The 23548-nt window shown below is 42.8% G+C and overlaps 1 long non-coding RNA gene across 1 annotated transcript in view; it reads right to left on the bottom strand.

Moving 5' to 3' along the window:
• Positions 1-21723, bottom strand: part of LOC122460365 — a 74188-nt gene extending 52465 nt beyond the window's left edge. The window contains exon 1 of the long non-coding RNA XR_006281628.1: positions 21261-21723. This is a non-coding gene — a long non-coding RNA (uncharacterized LOC122460365). The remainder of the gene's footprint in view (positions 1-21260) is intronic.
• Between the last annotated feature and the right edge of the window lie 1825 nt (positions 21724-23548).

Here is a 23548-nt window from a genome sequence, read left to right as displayed (position 1 = left end):
CTTGATGATGCGTTGGAGAGGTTTTAGTTGAGGGCTGAAGGTGATGGCTAGTAGTGTTCTGTTATTTTCTTTGTTGGGCCTGTCCTGTAGTAGGTGACTTCTGGGTACTCTTCTGGCTCTGTCAATCTGTTTCTTCACTTCAGCAGATGGGTATTGTAGTTGTAAGAATGCTTGATAGAGATCTTGTAGGTGTTTGTCTCTGTCTGAGGGGTTTGAGCAAATGCGGTTGTATTGTAGAGCTTGGCTGTAGACAATGGATCGTGTGGTGTGGTCTGGATGAAACCTGGAGGCATGTAGGTAGGAATAGTGGAAGGTAAGTTTCCACTATAGGGTGGTGGTTATGTGACCATTGGTTATTAGCACCGTAGTGTCCAGGAAGTGGATCTCTTGTGTGGACTGGTTAATTAACTGGTTAATTAACAATGCTGTTGACGAACTGGGGAAGCAGGCCTGACACCCTTCCAGATGCTTGGCTCTCCTTAAGCCCCCATTGGCCTATGCCAGCTTTCCTAAGGGCACTGTTTGAGGAGATCTTAAATCTTTTTCTGCCTCCCTTTATGTCACAAGACAGTGGCTCACAGAAGTGTTTGCTTTCGAAGGCAGGTGTTTCACTCACTTTCTTTTTGTCATTTTTGTTTTGTGTTTGGTTTTTTGTTTCCTTTCCTCTGAAGGATTTTTTGACTGTTTTGCATTTAATAAAAGCTATTTCTCACTTCCACTAACTAGATAGGAGCTAAAGAGGGTTGCTAGGCAGTTTACATCATTTTTATAACCTTGTTGATTGTACTGTTACCTCCTAGAAGAGGAACAAATTGAGACAGCCTATCTGTAAACTCCACTGCTAAAACAACTCTACCAAGCCCATATTATAACTTACTGAATATTAAATATTCATCGCAGACTAGATGGTGAAATATCAATGCCCAAGCCAAAAAATAATCTTCCTGTTTTGTTTCTACTGTGCCAGCAGAAGATATACAATCAACTTATTTTTGTCAGAAAACTAAAAAGGTATTTATTCTAAATACAGGCAGGAAATATATCTCTTTTCTCACCATAACCACACTTTCAGCAGAGACCATTAAAGCACTCTTCACAGCTTTTATGGCCTACAGCATATTTTCTTTACCTGCCGGACTCAGAGCTGTTTCATTTGAAGTGATCATTGCATAACCTGACCACTTGCCAGATGCGATTCATACAAGTTGAAAATGTAGATCTGTGGCAACGTACGATCTTCTCTTTAAACGTGTTTGGGATCAGAAAACTGACTGTGTAATTAGGACACCTACTTACTCAATAGTTTTGATTCCTGTTGAGACATATCTGATTACTTTAAAGATAACAGCAAGTTTGTACTACCTTTTACTTCTATTAACATCAAAGACTCAATACAACCACAGGAGAATGTGGTTCATACATCAACACATTTGTTAACTAAGTTCTAATTGAGGAATCTTCATTACTGATTATCTTGTTTACTGAGCCAGAAATATCACAGGTTGACCTTCAGAACTCAGGCTGAATTTGCAGAGCTGGCAATTAGCAGAAACTTCTTTTCACTTTTGAACACAGCCAGTTTGATAAGGAAACAGAGACACAGTAAACATGGGACCCTGTGACGTCACCTCCAGACACTTTCAAAAATATAATTGAACTTTGAGAGAGACAGGGCCTGATTCTGCTCATTTACTTCAATTCAAAGAGTAATTCCATTGAAGTATAAAACTGATGTTAGCCAGATCAAAATCAGGCCCATTGCCACATGGTAACAACAATATCTGCATGGGCCAATACCAGAAGTATGCACCAATAAGCAAGACCTACATTCCTGGGCCCCAAGAGAAAGCAGATCTGACTGGCCAAGTGACACTTCAGCAATGCATTACTCAGTAGTGTAAAATTACTTTGTTCTAAATCAAAATAAAACAAATGTGCCACAAAATATGGTCTGCAGACACATATAGGCTACCTGTGCATCGCAAGAGGGTGATTTTTGTCCTCATATGCCACCACCCTTTGAGGCCAGATTCTGACTGCAGCCCTAGTGGTGGAAATCTGGAGTCACTCTGTCAATTTCAATGGACTTACTGCAGATTTCCACCAGTGTAACTAAAACCAGGGTTTAGGAGAAGTGATAAAAGCATGTGGACCCATAGGTACACCACTGTATTGTCTCATACAAGTTCAGAAGACAGTCTAGAGGAAGGGTCAAACCAGAACCATGCTTGTATTCACTGAATTGTCATTCACACAGGGATATAGTAAAATTCATTCAAAAAAGCAGTGTCCAAATCGAAAAATGAGACAATAATGAAACCCAATAGTAAACTTCCTATGATATTGTGAAGTCTCCTGTGGGAAAACAAAGCCATACTCTTGTTATGGCTAATGAACAGACCCTCTCCATGTGTTAACCAATCATAAAATCTCTTGTGGCAAGGTGGACTAGGCTCCGATCACTGTATAGGAAGTTATTATAGAAATAGAATAAGAAGATGTATAGTAATTTAAAAAAAAAAAAAACAGACACAGAACCTGCCCGCCCTTTCTAGGGGAACCAACTTCTCTGGTTCATGAAATAGAGTCAGTAGTTAAAACTTGATCAGTCTAAAGGGCTAATCTTCATTTGTTTATGTCTGTTCTCTCACCTGCTTTTTGGTCATTGTGTAAAAAGAGGAAAGAGCAAAACATTTGTCACTAAGAAAAAATAATCTGGACATGAAATAGAGATTTTGACAAAAGTCCTTGTTAAGTATGGGAGATGCATTTACATTTGACCTCCTTCCTCAAGAGAAGCTCTCTCTCTCTCTCCCCATCACAACTCTCCAAGACCCAATCAGAATTCCAGACTAAAAGACCCGATCAACCTTGGCAAAAAGCAGAAAGAGATCCTGAGAGAGAGAGAGAGAGAGATCCTGAAACAGAAAGATCTTATGACAGAAACGAGTTGAATATTCTAGCATATTGCAAGTTTTGCTAGATACTGAATTACACCTAGCTACACAATATGTAAACACTACATTATATCTTATTGGGATCTTGATAAACCATGTTCTCTTTAGCTGTTTTATGTCATACTGTGTTATAAAAAGGGCAACCAACATTTTAGAGAGGCTTTGGTGACAATGGTCTACTCAAGAAGTTAGGTTTGAATATAGAGAGAACAACAGTTTTTGGTCTGTGTTTATACAATGCCTAATACAGTGGGGTCCTGGTCCAGGAACATGGCTCCTGGGAGCTAAGGTAATAAAAAGAAACAACAACATAAAATCATAATGGTCACTAAAACTGATTTTGGGATAAACTGATAGAAATGAACAGAGTGACCCACTTCTTTAATGGGCTGAGTCCTTCTCCATGTAGGAAGGGTATTATACTTGTCCATCACAGACCATGTTTTGGAAACATGCCTGAAAAAAAAAAAATCAAGGATTTTAATCATATCTCACTAAATCCAACAGAACAAATGAACATTAGATATGTAATTCATGAATTCTAGGTTACACAGACATATTATCCCTTTCCACTTCAGAGACTACAGCTACCAAATGTAGCCTCAAAATGTGAGCGAGGTATACAACTGGCGACATCATGCAAGTCTCCTTGAGGTCTATAGAGGGAAGAATGCCAAGAGTGTGAGAGGTTTACACAAGTGCGGTCCCAATTTCTAATTTCTGGGATGCACAAACAATTCCAGAATATCTTATTTCTGTCCAGAACAAACAGAGAGACAAGAGCTCATTAAGCTTAGTTCACCGGGATTCTAGTCCTTCCTTATACAATATGTGATCTCCTGGATGAGAGTTAAAGTTCACACCAATTTTCCATAGAAAATTCACCAAAAGGAAAGAAAAGTATTGAGACAAAGCCAAGGTGCTGTGGCCATAAGAGCATAAATGATGCCTATAAATGCATTGCATTGCCACTTCTCATCTTTCTCTGATGTAGCTTTCCACTGACATGCGGAACAGATGTTGGAGGTGGGTGCAGCATCAGATACGTCCGCCTTCTGCCACCTGCACAAGCCAAGGAGAGAGTGAAAAGACCATAGACAGCGTTTCACTGAATATCACTAGCTCTTTCCTATCTTCCACACAGAACCTTCAGGCATCCCCTGCTCGGCTAAGTGACACCAAAGCTGATTTGAAAATTCATTGACGGCTTCTTGTACCATAAAATTTGATCGAATCCAACACATCATAAGCTAGCTCCTCTGCCATCATCCAAACGTCCAGAGATAACTCCCTTTTGAGGAAGGCAGCTGCACTTCTTAAGCCATAAGTAATGAGCCATGCTGTGGCCTGAGTCCATATACTGTGGGGGCAAATCCTCAGCTGATGGTGTCTGACAATTTGCACCAGCTGCTGACAATCTGCCCCTACAGTCTTTTTTTTTCTCCTGCAGGCCATAGAAGAGATGGGAGAGCCAGGGCTATTACCACTGTGTAAAAGTTGGAATCCCCCTCGGAAGTCTGGTGTGATCGGTGCACAGAGGGTGTCCTTGCATTGATGAGCTCATTAGCTTCTCCATTTGACCCTGGTTGCCCATTTCACCCAAGATTTGAAAGTGAAAAGGAGTTTTAAATCAAACCTTCACCCACAACCTTCTGCCAGGATTCAGAAGCACTTGCCATAGTTTTTGTAAGAATCCGAAGACAAATAGCATTAGAAAAGAAAATGCTATTTTCCAATAAATTTCCCCATGCAATACCTGGTAGATTTCACATTTAGAAATTATCCCACTATAAAAAGGTATTTGTGTTGTCTCCTAAATCATAAATTCCAAAAGCAGACAATAAAATTTACAATCACAGGAATAACAGAAGCCTAAAATATTCTGAACATGTTCCTCGAGCAAATAATATAATCCCTGGCACACTAGAACACATGGTTTGCTTCAAACATGTTTCATTTTGTCATCGCATTGAGTGTACAGTATTTCTCTTTGGGTGCAAGAGTGATTGATATCGTTGGAAGAATTGTTTGTAAGAACATGAAAGTTGCCAAAGCAAACACGTTGGAGGAAAGTGTGCAGAAGGGGGGGAGCAGCAGCATTTGGAGTAGATCTGGGTTTGGGGAGTTCATAGAGAGGTGAGACAGCGAGATGTAGAACAAATAAAAACATTCTGCACACTTCATCTAAATAAATTATATACAAATATTGGCCTTTTTGTAGATGTTAACAGCCCAGTTACTGCTCTTTCCTCCTGCCCCTATAGAATGTGGGCTGAAAGCCAGCTTTCTTTAGCTAATGATTTGTCCCTTTTGTTCCGTTAGAATGAATCTATTAATATTTAGTTTTATTCCATGAAAGCTTTCAGCGTGGTAAAACAAAATAATCTATTTACCTTCTATTATATGGGTGCAATATTGATTTACGTGGCTTGATGATGTACATTAATAGGTTTTTCTTATGCTGGGCTGAGTTGGCCAAAGGAAAAACAATATATTTTGACCTATTTTTCTTTTACAAATAATATCTGACAGCACTCATTAGAAGATGCAACCTTTGGTGTGTAAATTTAATAACTTCCATTGCTGACATGAGGGGGAAAGGAATACAGGAGAGCTGGCTGTATTTTAAAAGAATCCTTATCGAGGTTACAGGGACAAACCATCCCGATGTGTAGAAAGAATAGTAAATATGGCAGGCGACCAGCTTGGCTTAACAGTGAAAGCCTTGCTGATCTTAAACACAAAAAAGAAGCTTACAAGAAGTGGAAGATTGGACAAATGACCAGGGAAGAATATAAAAATATTGCTCAGGCATGCAGGAGTGAAATCAGGAAGGCCAAATCACACTTGGAATTGCAGCTAGCAAGAGATGTTAAGAGTAACAAGAAGGGTTTCTTCAGGTATGTTAGCAACAAGAAGAAAGTCAAGGAAAGTGTGGGTCCCTTACTGAATGAGGGAGGCAACCGAATGACAGAGGATGTGGAAAAAGCTAATATACTCAATGCTTTTTTTGCCTCTGTCTTCACGAACAAGGTCAGCTCCCAGACTACTGCACTGGGCAGCACAGCATGGGGAGGAGGTGACCAGCCCTCTGTGGAGAAAGAAGTGATTTGGGACTATTTAGAAAAGCTGGACGAGCACAAATCCATGGGGCCGGATGCGCTGCATCCAAGAGTGCTAAAAGTTGGCGGTTGCGATTGCAGAGCCATTGGCCATTATCTTTGAAATCTCATGGCAATCAGGGGAGGTCCCGGATGACTGGAAAAAAGGCTAATATAGTGCCCATCTTTAAAAAAAGAGAAGGAGGAGGATCTGGAGAACTACAGGCCAGTCAGCCTCACCTCAGTCCCTGGAAAAATCATGGAGCAGGTCCTCAAGGAATCAATTCTGAAGCACTTAGAGGAGAGGAAAGTGATCAGGAACAGTCAGCATGGATTCACCAAGGGCAAGTCATGCCTGACTAATCTAATTGCCTTCTATGATGAGATAACTAGCTCCATGGAGGAGGGGAAAGCAGTGGATGTGTTATTCCTTGACTTTAGCAAAGCTTTTGACACGGTCTCCCACAATATTCTTGCCAGCAAGTTAAAGAAGTATGGGCTGGATGAATGGACTATAAGGTGGATAGAAAGCTGGCTAGATAGTCAGGCTCAACAGGTAGTGATCAATGCTTCCATGTCTAGTTGGCAGCCGGTATAAAGTGGAGTGCCTCAAGGGTCAGTCCTGGGGCCGGTTTTGTTCAATATCTTCATTAATGATCTGGAGGATGGTGTGGATTGCATCCTCAGCAAGTTTGCAGATGACACTAAACTGGGAGGAGAGGTAGATATGCTGGAGGGTAGGGATAGGATACAGAGGGACCTAGACAAATTAGAGGATTGGGCCAAAAGAAATCTGATGAGGTTCAACAAGAACAAGTGCAGAGTCCTGCACTTAGGATGGAAGAATTGCATGCACCGCTATAGACTAAGGACTGAATGGCTAGTTCTGCAGAAAAGGACCTAAGGGTTACAGTGGATGAGAAGCTGGATATAAGTCAACAGTGTACCTTTGTTGCCAAGAAGGCCAATGGCATTTTGGGATGTATAAGTAGGGGCATTGCCAGCAGATTGAGGGACGTGATCGTTTTCCTCTATTCAACATTGGTGAGGCCTCATCTGGAGTACTGTGTCCAGTTTTGGGCCCCACACTACAAGAAGGATGTGAAAAAATTGGAAAACGTCCAGCAGAGGGCAACAAAAATGATTATGGGACTGGAACACATGATTTATGAGGAGAGGTTGAGGGAATTGGGATTGTTTAGTTTGCAGAAGAATGAGGGGGGATTTGATAGCTGCTTTCAACTACCTGAAAGGGGGTTCCAGAGAGGATGGATCTAGACTGTTCTCAGTGGTGGCAGATGACAGAACGAGGAGTAATGGTCTCAAGTTGCAGTGGGGGAGGTTTAGGTTGGATATTAGGAAAAACTTTTTCACTAGGAGGGTGGTGAAGCACTGGAATGCGTTACCGAGGGAGGTGGTGGAATCTCCTTCCCTAGAAGTTTTAAGGTGAGGCTTGACAAAGCCCTGGCTGGGATGATTTAGTTGGGGATTGGTCCTGCTTTGAGCAGGGGGTTGGACTAGATGACCTCCTGAGGTCCCTTCCAACCCTGATATTCTATGATTCTAATGGAGAAATATTTATTTTAATTTCATTTTTTCCTCTTTTCACTGTCAAAATGTAGAAAATATTGTTGCTTTATATAGCCATATCATAAGGCACTGTAATAGCTGAGCTGAAGACTGTGAACCTTTCAAGTTCCTGGGGTTTTGTCACTTGGGCAGATAAAAAGAAACGATATAACTATGTAGCTGAGGCATTCTAGCTCCTAGACTCCTCAGAAGTTCCTGCTGCTTGTAGCAACAGGTATAACCTATACAATATCCCTGATGAACTCTTGTCATAGTCTCATGTCAATAACCCATCCACTGTCATTTTGTGGTTGTGATATTGAAATAGAAATTCCTGTTTCTGAACTCCCCATACAGTTCTCTTGAGTATTTGGTAACCTGGACCATTTAAACACTATTTGACTCCTTCTGGAAAACTTTGAGAAGTACTTTTGAAATACATTCTGCTGACATCTCAGATCATGGTGTGATCTAACTGTGAGGCTTGGCTTTGCTCTGCTCTGGTACGAAACATGGCCAGTTCTTCCTTCACTTCACAGAAAATCTCCATGTGATGTAGCGGCTCCACACCAGCCACCCTCTAACCTCCTTTGTATGGGGCATCACAAGAAAAAGTCTTTCTTATGCCCTAGAAATCTCTGATTTCCCAGATCCATTGGCTTTTCCAGCTGCTCTAAATTACTCTAGGGACTGAACCTGGTGCACCCAAACCTCCCATCATCTGCAATGGAATATATAGAATTATAAATTGCAGATGGTTTAAAAATCAGAATGGTCTTGAATTTTGTCTTCAGGTGTTTTATAGGAGCAGGGAGAGAGAGAGGGAGAAAGTCATAAGTAGCAAAAACACAAGAATACGATGTTGTAATTAATTATTTCAAATACTCTCCCTTCTGCTCCCACCCACATTTTCTTAGAAGGCCATTTCTTGCTTTTGATTCCTATGCAAAACGAACTAAATAATTAAGGGGAATGAACTATACCAGCAAGTATTTGAAAGGAAGCACTGCAATCCAATGGCTGGAAACCTACATTATTGTCTTGATCCTGTAGTCCTTACTCAGACAAACTCCCATTGATATCAGTCTGCATTATCCGGTCCTTTAATTCAACACTGAATTTGAGATATGAAATCCACAAAAGCCGGGAAATTAATTATCCCTAACCCATGGCTTGATCCTGATCACCTTTCTATGCAAAGCAGCCAGAAAACCACCTGAGCCAATCAGCTGGGGAATCCCGTGGTGGCCCAGTGTGGCCAGGGTGGGAGAGGGCATGCCCATAGATAGGGTGCTCGGTTCGGGGCTGTTGAGGTTCTTCTAAATTGTGCTGTGTATCTTAGTATATATTAATTATGAGCCGCTCCTCAACTGTTACTTATCAGTAGCTCTTAATCTGCAATGAAATGCACAGAAGTTGGTGGGTTGTTCCTTGTTGAATTCAGTGGATGTTTTGATCACATTTACAAGATGCAGTGGTCCAGCCAAACTGCGCTTATTACAAGTCTGGCAGGGGGTAGAGGTGGCTGGTGACTGCCAGATCCTTGGAATGGGTTAGTACAGGAGAGGGATAGTATGGATTTGGTCTAAATTATATGTTTTATATTGTAATTTCACGTTAATTAGTGCAGTTTCCAACTTTCTGTCGAGCATTTAGTTAAAAAAAAAATTTTCCCCAAGTGCTAACCAGGAAAACTGTCTAGTAACACCCACTAGGAAAACAATCTAAAAGCATGTACAACTTTAGACAAACACTTCAACCACCTGCTGATTGAGACTGGCTACCAAGCCTTCAGCTGAGAAGACCCTGGATCTCGGGAGGGTGCATCCTAAGCCATTGATCTACTTGTTTTTAGAATTGTAAAGGTCATCGAGCTCATGGCTTTGCGGGTACTAGCCCTAGGGAAATTCCTGAACCTCTAAACTCAAGTAAACTCACAGCTGTTTAGAAGATACCTCCTTCACCACCTGCTGTCCCCCGACTCTACAGGTTTAGCAACCTGTTCCAAATGGCCCTGCAATGGCCCCACACCAGTGATGTAGAAGAAAGGAGCACAAGATTTGACTGAGCTGGAGATGTAATTACTTGCAGATATATATATGTACAAATAGTTACTCTATATACGCAAACCTCAGCGCCCTCTTCAGACGTGGCTGTATAAGGACATTTACTTTTGGCAGGAGAGTCAGGGAAAGCAGTGCTGAACTCTAAAGGGACAAATCAACAAATCCTTCTTATCTGCCTCACTCAAGTAATTTCACTGGAATCAATAGGACCAACTGCACAAGAAGAGGGAACAGGATTTGGTCCCAAATGACTGTAAAAACCACCAGTTCAGCTCCCATAATGTATTCATCCGGGACACCCTTATGTATTCACTGTCCATTTATTTTGGTTTGTTTTACTACTTGTTTTGCGATTTTTAAAACAGCAGCCCAGATGAACAAAATGAAAAATTACCCAGATTACTCAGCCCAGAGGAGAAGGTTCAGCACTGCTCACCAGGATTAAAAGTTCCAGGCTCTGTAGACAGTATACAAATACGTTGGATATTACTTGGGGCCAGATAGTGACCTCAATCCAAGAGAGCTCCCATTGATATGTATGAGAGTTGTGCACACAGATCTAGGGCATGCAATATAGGGCCCCGCCCCTTAGAGAGTTCTCTCAAGATCTTTACCCTCTTCTGCACCTTTCCCCTCCTCTTCAATTTACAGAAACACAGTAGGATAAGCAGCATGTTTCCTGCCTTTAACATAAACTGAAAATATTGTTAATGGCCAGTGTTATCTCCAAGTGTCTACTGAGAGCAAATCAACAGCAGCCACTTACAGCTTGAAGTTATTTGTTAACACATACTTTATGCTTTTAAGGTTATGAAAGCTCGTTTTCATGCTTCCTCTTATGTTTCACACGTCTGCCCGAAGGAGGTGTAAAAAGGAGCAAACGAATCAATATGAACTTTGCTGGATCGCAGAAAGAGGGGTGCTCTGACTTATTGTATTAGTCTGCTCTTCCAGAAAACAACTATCCATTTTTAAACATTCACATGCAAAATTATATATATATAATAATATGTGAACAACAATAGCGTCCTTTTAGGGTAGGAACAATTGATGGATTCATCACATTCTTTGGCTTACTGACTCCCTGAGTAAAAGTCTCCGAAAGACAAAAAAAAAATCATTGGAAAATACTGACTCTCAGCTTCTAAGTGTATCTGATCTGCGGCCAGTCCAGAAAAAGAGTGACTGAGCTTTTATGACGGACGCTAGTGGTCACTGGTAGGAGAAGCACCGATTGCACCGTACTTCTTTCCTTCCTTACAGCCGACCAGCGTCTCCTCTAAACGCCCCACAGACGCATAGTATTATCAGATAAAAACACCTCCGTGGGCACTCCTTTTCTAGAAAGATGTAACGAATGTCCCATTTCTCAGCGTTGGGGTTGTATCTGTTTAAAATTCGAATAGAACATGCCACAGTTGTACTGAGCCTCTTCTGGCTTAGCCCCGTGTAAGTCACGGGGGAACTGCATTCAGTACCATGGAGTTAAAAAGGCTTAAAACCGGCACGAGAGAAAAATAAGGCCTAACTTATTACACGTTCTACTAGCATTTTACATGGATAACAACAGTACCTTCAGGCCCAGGATGCTTTTTTCCTTCAGGATTCACCACAGACTAATTCTTGATCATAAAATGCATTTAATTGTACTTACCCTCATCCTTTTGTGGAGCCAAACTGGAACACACGAGCTGAACTCCCTTGAGCTTTTGTAGAAGCCCAGATCTAGTTTCAGATCCAAACTTTGCATCTGGGGCATGCCTCCACTTATCACACCATACTTTTTTTTTTTAAAGGACTATTATATTTTACTTGTTTAAGGAAACGCTTTTCTCATGATTTCCGGTAGAAAAAGAGAACCGTCCTGGCCAGTTACTTTAGCTAGTTCCTCCTATGTAGCCATCACAGAGCAGCAAAGAGTTAATGGGATGATTGTAATATAATCAGTGTGGCAGGTCCTGCACCTCTTTGCAGGCCAGAAGTCTTTAGGCACTTGACCAGCCCCATTGCCTTCACGGAGACAAGAATAAGGATCACTCCCGTGTGCAGATTCTGTCCTGACATTATTAACTCCTGCAGGGGATAGGGAGGGGGAAGAGCCCACACAGGAAGGGGAAAAAGTTATCCTGCAAACCACACAGAGTTCCAGATACTGCAACCCCTCTGCTGGGAGAAGCTGGAGAAGATAGGGAATGCTGAGATCTGAAGGCAAACCTCGTGTTTCTTGGGGTAGCCTTGGGGAGTGAATTATCCTTCATAAAACTCTCCTCACCTCCCCCTCCCGCTGGCAGCATAACTCTCTAAGGAACTGCGCCCATCCATAACTTGCCGGTGAGCCGCCTCTCCGGAGGCGATGAGGGTAAAAGGCAGTGAGGGGGAGTTAATACAGAACCCGCCAGCAGCAGTGTCTCCCGCTGCCGTTTCCGTGTGTGCTGCAGACCAGACTTCCTCCACTCTGGCCACAGCCAGCTTCGGGACCCAGAGAGGGCGGGGGTCATTCGCCGGGGCAGGCTGTACACTGGTTCCCTTCTCTTCCTTCTGACAATTTTGGGACCATCCACCACTGTAGTGCGATTTCCACAGTTTTACTCCCCTTTGTGATCAAAAACTAGATTCTGCCTGGCTTTCCTCGAGCAAAACACCCCTTGATAATACTGGGAGCAGATTTGGTCCCGAATGCTTCCCTCCCCCCCAAAATGTTTAATGTGGGGAATTGGGATTTAACAGGTTTAAAGAATGATCGGTCTGAATCCACCAAATAATGCATATTTGAAAAACTTCCCCCAAGTCTACCAACCTAACGTGCATTACAAATATATAATCTATCGGGGACTGCGCTCCTGGTAGACCTGCTAACGTCAATCCTCACCTCGGTGCAGTCTCTTGCTGGGGGTGCTCTCTGGCGTTGTAACGTTAACAAAGGGGTAAAGGAGGGTATAAAGAGTTAGCCCCACGTATTAATTTTAGAGGCAAACACTATTTGTTGCCTTATTTTGTCTGCTTTGAATGTGCTGGGATAAGGCTGGAGGGATAGAAATGCCAGTCCTGCGATTGACTGCAGCGGAGTAAGTGCCATTTTCCAGCGTAACTCTCCGACAAATTAAACAGCTTGGAGAAATATCAGCTATTCGGCTCCATTTCCCAAATGAGGATAATATTCAAAACCAGTTGTACATGCCCACTTCCTTGCTGAGCAAATACACTGGAGTCTCAGCTGCCTGTCAGATGCAGGGGAATATAATTCTTCAAATGAGTTCTAATTTGTTGATTGGCTTTTGGTGGGTCTTCTCTTGCCAAGTAATAAGTGAGAGCTTTTTTCAAGGCACTTTGGTCATATCAAGCCAGTAAGTTAAAGCATCTGTGCGCAGCAGACAGCAGGAGGATAGAGTTAATGAAGAGAAGGTGGAGGGTTTTTTAATTTTATGTTTGTGTTATATTATCTCAATGTCCCTGTTCCATGCTTGGAAGGGTGATAGCAGCAGAAGATAAAATGATCTGTCTCTGTTGGCATTCAAGAGCAGTAAGAAAAGACCAGGACTAACCCAAAACCCCATGGACTGAAATCCATTAGTTGGTTGTGAGTGGATTTCCTTGGGTCATCGTGACGTTGTGAGGTTCCCACTTACTCTACATGAAGAGAGCAATATCTAGAATTATGGTTAAAATAACCAGAGGTAGTTATGGGAGTCCTGCCTGGGCTGAAGTTTAGGGACAATAAACACATAAGTTTCCCATAGAGAGGCTAAAAAGAGGGGAGGGAGAGATTCTCAGAACTCTGAAAATGATGCGTAACACAGCCCAGGGGAAAAAAAGATTAAAAAGACATTTCTGTCACAGCGGCTGTAAATGTGCACTAACTCTAATCAATCAGTTCTCCTGTACTTATATTAAGAGATTTATCTTACAAAAAAAAAAAAGCTCTCAGTAAAAACCATGAGGTAATGAACATATCCTATTATATACACTACTGTCAGCTAATAAAACTAAAGACAAAATGTGCGTATCTTTTTACTCCAGAGTATCTAACCATGGCAGGAGAGGGAAGTTATATTTTAAATTGAAGACTTAATTACAAACCCATTTCTCAGAACCAGTCGGGAAAACAGTGTGGGAAACGGGAAATGAGTGTCCCCCCTGGGTCAATACAGGTTTATCCGTCGGAGGAAGAACTTCCCTGTTTAATACTGGGACAGAATGGTTTTGTAAAGAGTAGATACCATTCATCAACAGGACAGCATGACACATTCACACTGTTAAGGTATTCCCCTCCTCCCATCCACGCGAGCTTTGAGAGCACTCTATAAAGCAAGGTAGCTGCAAGATTCTGTTTTTTCTTCAAAAAGCTCTCGCTTCCCCTGCAAAGGCCAGTATGTGATGGCTGGGTCGGTATTTGCTGCAATGCTTTGCCAGAAAAAGAGCGACATCAGATGACAGGGTTCCCCTTTTAACTTTTCATTTCAGGATAGTTGAGTCACAAAGTTATTTACTTAACTGCAATGCGTGTTTCACGTCTGTTAGAAACATTAACAGTTTTATCAATTATTTATCAAAATAATCATGCCTCAGTTTCTTAGACTGGTAGCCTTTTTGTTAGATCGTACCTAGAACGTTATTTTCTGCTTTGCTTTCTCGAGGTTTCCAAAAACTTCACCTTCATGTACAGAAAAATGTATTGTTTCCAAGTGCAATTGAAATCATCAGCCATTTAGCCCAGCCACTTTGTTATGAGTAATGGTGAATTTTACATACAAAACTTACTACATATTATCTCATCGTCCTGTACAGGATAACACGAAAACACTCTACACAAAGCCGTTTGGAATCAGTAAGGCCAGTTTCAGAGGCGAGGTTGTGAGATCACGTTTCCCGTACAGTTGATCTCTTTGGCTCCGTTTGCAGTTTGGGTCCAGGGAGTTTTGCAGACTGCATAGGCTGACATTTAGTTAATATCTTTCGCCAAGTTCCATGTTCTAACCTAACAAGATTAAGAACAGTGACCTGATGGTATTTCTTTTTACATCTGGCTTCTTTCCGTTAAAAGGGATTACTGCAGCAGAACCAGTGGAAACCTTACTCCGGCGGAACCCTCTGTTCTACAGCTTTTCCAGCCTTGCTCCATCTTTGCGGCGGGTGCAAACCTAAACCCAAGATCAGATGAGAGATCAGGTGCATCTAAACTCTTGCTCTCCCATTTGGAAAGCTCTTGTCACGTGAAACGCCTGATTAGTCTCACAACCAACCACCCATCCCCCGCACCCGGACCAGTCTTTAAACTGTAGCCCCCTTTTCAAGCGAGAAATCCCACTAAAATAAATGGTTCTACCCGCTAAAGAAAGGCCGGCGGGATCGCCACCCACCCGCCCACTGTGCTCTTGAAAATAAACCAGGTGGGGCTCAGCACTTCGGATAAAAGCGACTAGGGCAGTGCTAGTTGAAGCGGGGGAAAGCCTGGTTTGATCATTAGCACGACGCACCTTCTCCTCTCTCCCGCTGTCCCTGAAACCCACCCCGCAGAAAGCGCAGGGGGCACAAAGACCGCGCTTCGTGCAGCTCATCGATTAGCCGCCGCTCTGCCCCCAGCTCCCGTGTGGGCGGCTGGAATTGACGTGGCGCCCAGCACGTCCGCGACCACCGAAGCGCCCCAGGGGGCGGCCGATGCCCTGCGGAGAAATCTCTCAGCCAGCAGCAAAGAAGGGGCGAAAAGCCGCCCGGGGCTTCCTGGAGCCTGCCTGCGTGTGCAGGAGACGGAGAGCCTGACAGCAAGTCGTTAGCCCGCCAGGCTGCGGCCCGCCGACAGCTTTCTCCCGGGTTTTTAGGCCTGCCTTCTCTTTTTAAACAACTCATCCCAGCGCTCCGGAGAGGCAGAAGACGGCGCGGAAGGAGTTTCTTTTGAGTGATCACGGTGATCTATCCAGGCCCTCTAATTAGAGAGAGATCCAGGGCGGGGGGCATTAGTTTCCAAACATCTTAATCGAGCCCTAAGCAGGGCTCTTTTCAATGGCAGGGGATAAACGTAGCAACTGTTACAGTCCCACTGAATAGCTGCCTCCCATGGTGGGAATTCAGGGGTCTTTTCACTACCCCCAAGCCGTTTAGTCTATGGGCCCAGCAACCCTCCACAGATCTTCTAATTAGTCTAATTAGAAAGGTGGATTGATCGATGTAACGGAAGACAGAATTGAGTTAGGAAGATGCCAATCTGTACTTGGGAGCTGTTTATTCTCTGTGAAAAGAAGATCGTAGAGTCTGACATGGTGGCAAGGGATTCACGGTGTGCCCAGGGCTGGATAATAAAGCTGGCGAAGAAAAAACTCTCCCGAACTTTATTTGGGTTGCAAAAAACTTAGAAGAAACTGTCCTTGTTTCTTTCCCCAGAGGAGTGTGTTTTCCAAGCTAAGCTCTCCTCCCCGAGTTGTTACCTTCATGAGAGGTGGCTAAATTTCAGCATTATTTTTTTAGGGCGAGCAGCCGAATCTACGTACAAGACACCGCCTCCCTTAAAAAGTAGTCAGCCATCAAACTCCCAAGGAAATCTACCACCCCTTTCTGTAGAACAACTCCTGAAAGGAGAAGTCAAAATGATAAACTTCCCCGTCCGTTAAGTGCGATCAAAACACACTGGAGAACTCGTGTTAACACCTGCATTTGTTCAATAAATGCTCCTTGTGCCGACGGAGACTCGCAGTTACTGACAAAACAGTGACATTGTACTATTAAAATATCTACTACAAGAAACAAAAAGTTGGCGCTAAGTGGCCTTGGTGTAAAGGTTTAGATCTGTGCCGCAGTTTACCGATTACAATCGGGAAGTCTATGTATTTTACTAACTAGTCCGACTCCCAGAAGGAAGATGTTCGTTACATTTGAAGAAGTCACGGGGCCCGATCCTGCCGTCTCCGGTTCAACAAGGACCGCAGGATCGGGTCCTCCGGGCCTTTTCCACACGTATGTTCGTTGTTGTAAGAGTCGGAATTTATGGTTAAATAGTCCGGTGTCTATGAATTGGGACTTTGCGCTGTGTACGAGGAGCCTCCCTTCCAATTAAAGGTAGAATTATATGCAAGAAGAAAGTGTCCTGGGTTTTGTAAGAGAGATCGAAAGCGGGATTTAGTTTCCACTTCCTTGTTCGCTTCTGTTATGGACATAGGACGATACCCTGTAATATGCAAGGGCTTTTTTCGTGCCTGCATTTATACAAGAGCTGATTGATATGACCTCCTACTGCTGCAGCCTACCAGAGGCTGGGAGAATGAAAGATGAGGCTCTGTCTCAAGTTCTGCGCATTCCCGCACATATTCTTGCTGCAGGGAGGAAGAAGGTACCGAAGGGAAACTGCGCGGGTGGTTTTGGGAACACTGAACCTTTAATTGGGCTATAAATCAGCCAAAGGACTGTAGGGTAGCGTGTGCAGGTGTAAAAACAGAGGGAAAGTCTGCCGATCAGCAAACGCATCAGGGCAAGTCACAACTCCCTACGAACTGTCACCCTGATAACTCAATTGACAGCAGAATAAACACTGGAGAATTAGAGAAAGGAAGGGACTCGGGATACTGAAGGCCGCAATTTCCACAGCACATTTCCTGCGCATAAACAGCAGCAAACTTGAACCTGTTTGAATGAGGGGCGTAGCTCGGTTTTTGCAAATGGCATGCAAAAGTGGGTCGGGAATCCCCCCTCCACCGAACTCCTCTCCCTGCACAGCCCCGCTTCCAGCTGCATTGAAACCGCCTGGAAGGATTACCGTATAGAAATGTAATTACGTGCCGCGGTCCCAATGTCGGAGCCACAAACAGATGCAAACCCCTTCCCTGCCTATGGGAGAGAGAGTGAGGGGAATTTCCGTTTCCTTTCGCATGAACCAGATTATAAAATGCCCAAGCGTGTAAAAGATCTGTTATCACACTCCCCCTTTTCTGCATCATGTCAGCACAAGACCGCAGAAGAAACAAATCAGAGGGAAACACCCGGTTTTTCCTTTCAGCGGCGCTGACTTTTAAAAGCGCCACTCATTCTCCGACAGATTGAGATTACAAACAAAATTGCCAACGATTTGAAATTAAATATTCTGCTCAGGAGCAAAACCCTGTCAAGCCTCCATCAAGCCGTTGGCAAAAGCCGTGAAGGGATTCGCAGACAAAGGAAAACAATAGAAGTCTAGTTAGATCATTTTTCTGGACATTGTTTACGGTCTGGAAGGGATCAATCGTTTCAAAATGTTACCAGTAAAAATGATCCGGTATGGAATGCAACTAATCGTTTTAGGTTCCTGTCAACTGCTTCCACACAAGGAATCCGATTTTTCAAATCAACGATCCAGAACTCAATTGGTGAAGAATTTAGGTTTGCATGAGCTTTTTAGTACACGAATCAGCCTGCAGCTCCAAACGCTCTGCTTCTTCCCCTCTCCACCCTGTATGTGAGGATCCCAGACCAGTAGGGTCTGCAACAATTTGGCACAATGCATATTATCCCCCCCCCCCCCGCAAAACTGACTCTCTTTTTACTGATTTTCAATGAAAACGAGAGAAGTAAAAGACAGGCACGAGGCTGTAAACGGGTCCATAAATCCAGCGCCTCCTTAGCCCAGTCCAGAATCCAAGGTCTAGCCCGGGACATCAGCAACTGCTGTATTTCAAAGGATGAAGGGGAAGTCCGGTACATTTGTCTCCTGTTGGGGAGCGCTGGCCATTAAGGGCCGTAAACGTGGCTCTGGCACCACTGGATTATTTACAGCAGCACCACAAAGGTATCATGATTAAAAGTCTTGTAGTCATGCAAAATGTCAATCTCTCTATTACCTTCCTTACTGTGTTATTTAACTGAAACACTTCTACTTCTTTCTCTATCAAATAAGAGAACGCTAATACGATATACTTATCGGTCAGAACAAGCAGGGTTTTTTTATTACTCGTTCTTAAACTGTTTGAGGCTTATTAACATTTTAGATCTCGCTCTCTCTCTCACACACACACATACACACACCTACCTCTAAAACTAGGAGTTATATCCTGCCAGTGTTTTTTACGAAGAATACCCCATTGATTTCAATGGAGAATTCTGGTAGCAATGAAGAATGCTCTGCGCCAAACTTAAGCGATTTAAATCACTTCCCTTCTTCCTTTTGTGTTCCAGAGATCTTTAGGATTCAAAATCTGAAGAAAGCAAAATAATCGATTATTATGAAAGTAGTTTGTTAATTAAAAGAAGTTCCAGACCATTCACTCCTAATGTCAGCAAATTTTGAGCGCCCTAGACTATTAGGAGCTGCAGGTACAAGACATTCGCTCGAGTTCCTCTGAGACACAGCGGTGTACTTTGGTGTTTGTTTACAGAGAAAGCAGATAAGACCGAAGTATCCTGAACACAATGCACAAAGGTATTTTCCAGTCCAACACCCCAAACCACCTACTCAATTCTGTCTAAATTCTATAGCGCAACTTGTGGTACTTACTGACAGAGAACAGCTCAGCAAACTGTATCAGACTGCGGGGGGATGTTGGGCTCTTAATATACTTAGATTTTATTTTAAATTACAATTTCTTCCAGGCTGTCGATTCAGACCTGGTTGTTTTAAACACATATGCAAAATGCATCTCCTAAGAGACATACACACGAAAAAGTTACTGGGATTCTATTTTTGTAACTCTTCAAAAGGAAATGAGCAAATTTTGCTCCTGAATAATGCAGATTAGGTTGCTTGTGCTGGGGATGGAAAGTTTGTCTAATTTGTTGTCTGCCTGTCAGAACGTTCCTCTGAAAAATACGTCGGGATCAGGAAGAATTGCAAGTATTGTCCTATTAAATACATCATCACAGACGCAGGAAAACACATTTTTTAAATCAAGAAAACAGCCTCAGTACTTTGAGGTGAGTCGTGTGCTGAAAGTGATCTCAAGAAGTTAATTTCCAGAAAAATGCTGCCCTTTGGCCTCGCCGACAAAGCTTTGGGGCATTGTGTTTTGTTTTACTGTAACCAGTCACTAATGAAGAGATGGAGCAGTACAGGGGAGGCTCCCAATGTACAGGTATGTTATATTGAAATTAGCTGTGCACGGGAAGTCTTCTAACAAGCCCAAAGCGGTGCCCTATGGTAAAGTTAAAGGAAGGAATAAAGCTGGATTTCAACGATGGGATTATTTTACATAGACAATAGTTCTTGTTGCCAAATAGTACTGAAGCAGTTAAGTCATCTAGGGGACCTGATCCCCTCTGCTTTTCAGAGATTTTTTTTCCCCCAATTATTTTCTCTTTTATGAATAAGCTTGAATCATTGGTCCGATTTGAATGTCATGGGATTTTATTGTAGTCTGGACAGGTGGAATTTCCTCATATACATATGGATGAGAAAACTATTAGCTTCACGTTGTGCTTGCTAAATATATTAGTCAGACCTATGGGTCTTACATTTAAAAGATTATAGATAGATAAGATTATGTTTATGTGTGTATTAAATAATACCATATAATCAACCCCTAGAAACGCATATATACGTAACATAACTGGAAAAGAAATGTCCACTCTTAACAAAAATACTTTATGAAAGAACAGTAGACATTTCTTTCCCAATCTTATTCAACAAAATTCTCTGATATACACACACATATATTTGCAAAAATACCTTCAGACTCAATCGTAGACAATTCTTTCCCAGCTGCATTCGGAGGATTAAATGCAACTGAAATATCTATTTATCTGTTCGCTTCCAATATAAATTGTGTGATTTCTCATCTAAGTACAAGGCCCCGCAGAGGTCTGCCCTTCGTTTTGCTCCATCAGTGAAAGGAAACATTAGAATCAATGCAGTGTGTCTTTCCTGATTTGGAGGAAGGACAGGTTTAATTGTTTTGATAAAAACACTTTCCCTCTGAATTCAGTTCCCTGATATAATTTCTGGAATTGACTAGACTCTGCATCTAAAACCAATTCTTCTGTGTAATCCAGTTCATAATTAACGCTTCTTTCTTGGCATCCACAAACTATACTCCGTGGCCTAAATGAAATGCCTTTTTTCAAAGTCCAGAAGAAAAGACCATGTGAACTGCAAGAAATACTCCACCAACTCTTTGTGGAGAGCTAGAACCTTTCCATATTTGTAAACACTTGGCCTCATTTCCAGGGGTGCTGAGGGCCCGTAGTGCCTTCAAGGCACTGAAAACCAGGTCAAATTTTCATCCAAGTGTCAACCAAATATATTGCATTGAAAAGCGTCCGCGCGCCTTCCTTAGAGAACATTCACAATGGGAACAGAGGGTTTAAGGTGAGTGACACTTTCATGTTTTTTCCCCCCACGGTAATTACCGGTTGGGCAATCCCTGGAGTATATATACTCCCTCTTTCCCCCGCTTCAGATCCAGACAGGCAATACTGACAGCTCCTCTCCTTTTTCAGCTAAGGAGCGTAATGTGTGTTGCAACAAGCATATCTAGAAAAACTCTCCCGGGAAACTGCAGGAAGTAACGATCCCGACTTTGCACCCACAGAACAGGCTCGCGCTCCGGCTCCCTCCCCAGGCCAGCCTTCCCCAGCGCCCTGGGCACACGGCTCTCAGAGTCGATTTGCCTGCTCACCTCGGAGTGCCGAAGGGGGGCCGCTTCCTGGTGCAGCTGGTCAAATGGTCTAGCAGGAGAAAGACTTGCCGCAGTGAGCGCCTCAAATAATCTGCAGCTGGGGATGGGCACAGGTGAGGGGATTCCCGCTGGAAGGTAACAGCTGCTCGGGAAAATATAACACATAACAAAAGATGGAGCAAAGTAATCAGTTAAATAAACCTATGACTGTGAAATATGGTACTATTGTACTGGAGAACAATAACAACACACGATTTGCAAATCTGTGGCTCCCAGCGGGCACGCCTCTGTCTTATAAAATAAATCTGAACATAATAATCAGTAGGACTCCCATGCACACGGCTCTCTGGTTTTATCACAGCGGCACGGATTCGAAATGAGTAAGTGTCACACGTTTTCAGAGAAATATACATTTAAGGAGATTGGAGGACAATCAGCCGGGAAATAGGATGTTAGGAGAAGAATGCAGCTGTTTGTGGCGCGGAAAGTGATTTGTATTTGCACACAGACAGAAAGAACTACAAAGTAGAGCAGAAAAGCAGGTAAACAGCAACACGCAGTTCCGGGGCAGGGAAGGGGATATTAACAATGGTTTAAAAGTTAATTAGTTTTCAAGAAAAAAATATCATGTATTATTATAGAATATAGTACCAAGATTACACTTGCCTGCTGCAGATCTGGAAAGCCTCCGAGCCGATGAAACTCCGTCGATACGGGAAACAAAACTCTACATAATTGGTATAACCTCTTTCGAAATTAAAAGGGATGCCGACGAAACGTTGTGTGAGCTGGGAGAGACATGCTGTTAAGAATACTTGAAAAACTGATTTGCTTATGGTAGTATAAACCCTGAAAAGCAGGGTCATGATCACAATTTCCATTATTTCTGTCAAACACAATATTATTGGAGACTACTCAGGTACTTACTGTGACTAATGAAGGACAATATTACACACAGTATACTTCTGTCGCTCATACCTGAAGCCATTAAAGCGCACACATTTTCCAACAGTTCCACAGGCCTCAGTCTTAGTGAGAATAACTGCCAGCTACTTCTTGTGCTTAATAGTCTTTGGAGTAACGAACCACACCAGGCTGAAATAGATCTGGGAACAGGTGAAAACAGTTTTCCTGTCCAGACAGCGAGGACAATTCTGACACTGAATACTTGAAATAATACTACATAGAAATGGCCTGAATCATCATCACCAGCAAATCTACATCCCCAGGCAGTAACAGAAGCAGCTCCTGACTCAAACTCAACCCTCAGTCAAGCAGAGAACTCAGAGATATGGGACTAAGGAGGGAGAGATCAAGAAAAGACAGATTCAACTGTTCCACAGGAAGACTTTTTTTAAAATGACAAGAAACAAGTGCATCCTCAAAATAATAGACACCCTACCTCTGCAAAATATTGTAAAGGAGGCAACCTATACAAAAGAAAGCCAAGAGTATAATGGCATTCGCTTTTCTTTCTTTCTTTTTCTTTCTTTCTTTCTTTCTGGTTCGTTGACACTAACGCTAACAGCAAAACTATCACACCTTTCAGTCACATCAGCAGAACCTTTGAGTGTAATAGAACCATTGGTAAGGCAGGATATATGCAGATATGCCAACTACTCAGGTTTGAAATTGGGGGACAGTTTGTTTTTTTTAAAAGGAGGAGTGGGGAAGGACTCAATTTTTTTTATGCCTGAGAGAAATGGTATATTATCTGGTCGAGAAGAATTAAAATACATAATTAAAAATAAATAAATGATCCAACAGAAACAAAGCAATACGTGGAAAGAAACATTTCCGGAAAGAGAGACCGTGTGTGGTATAAAACGCGATTGAACACATAAGGGCTGCATTAACTTCCCAATAGATGACATTTGGCTAAATCTATCCCTAAATTAAAACGCTGCATAATAGCACCATAAACTAAAAAGTTTCTTTTTGTGTGGTCCTTCTGGAGGAACTGCTTGAAACATTAGCCCCCATATAGAGCAATCCCCGCCCAGTTCAGCTCCAGTAATTCGTCTCTCAGCCCTAAGGGGATATGAGGAGGAAAAGAGCCGGGTTAATGAACCCACACTTTGTAGCTGGGGGGAGGAGGCGACACCATCATGTTTGTCTCCCCACCAGTTTGTTTATTAGAGGCCAGCCTATTTAGGAAGAATGGCTCCACTGGGCTCCATCCCTGCAAACACTACAAATGTCCTTCTGTTTGCCTTCAAAGAAAAGGGGACACTGCGCTACATTTGCATGCAAATGTGGAGCCCTAGCTCAGAGATGTTGTTAGCCCC

The sequence above is a fragment of the Dermochelys coriacea genome, chromosome 5, assembly GCF_009764565.3.
Source record: "Dermochelys coriacea isolate rDerCor1 chromosome 5, rDerCor1.pri.v4, whole genome shotgun sequence".
NCBI classification, from domain to species: Eukaryota; Metazoa; Chordata; order Testudines; family Dermochelyidae; genus Dermochelys; species Dermochelys coriacea.
Note: the sequence above shows the minus strand (reverse complement) of the source record. Positions and strands in the feature narration are given on the sequence as shown.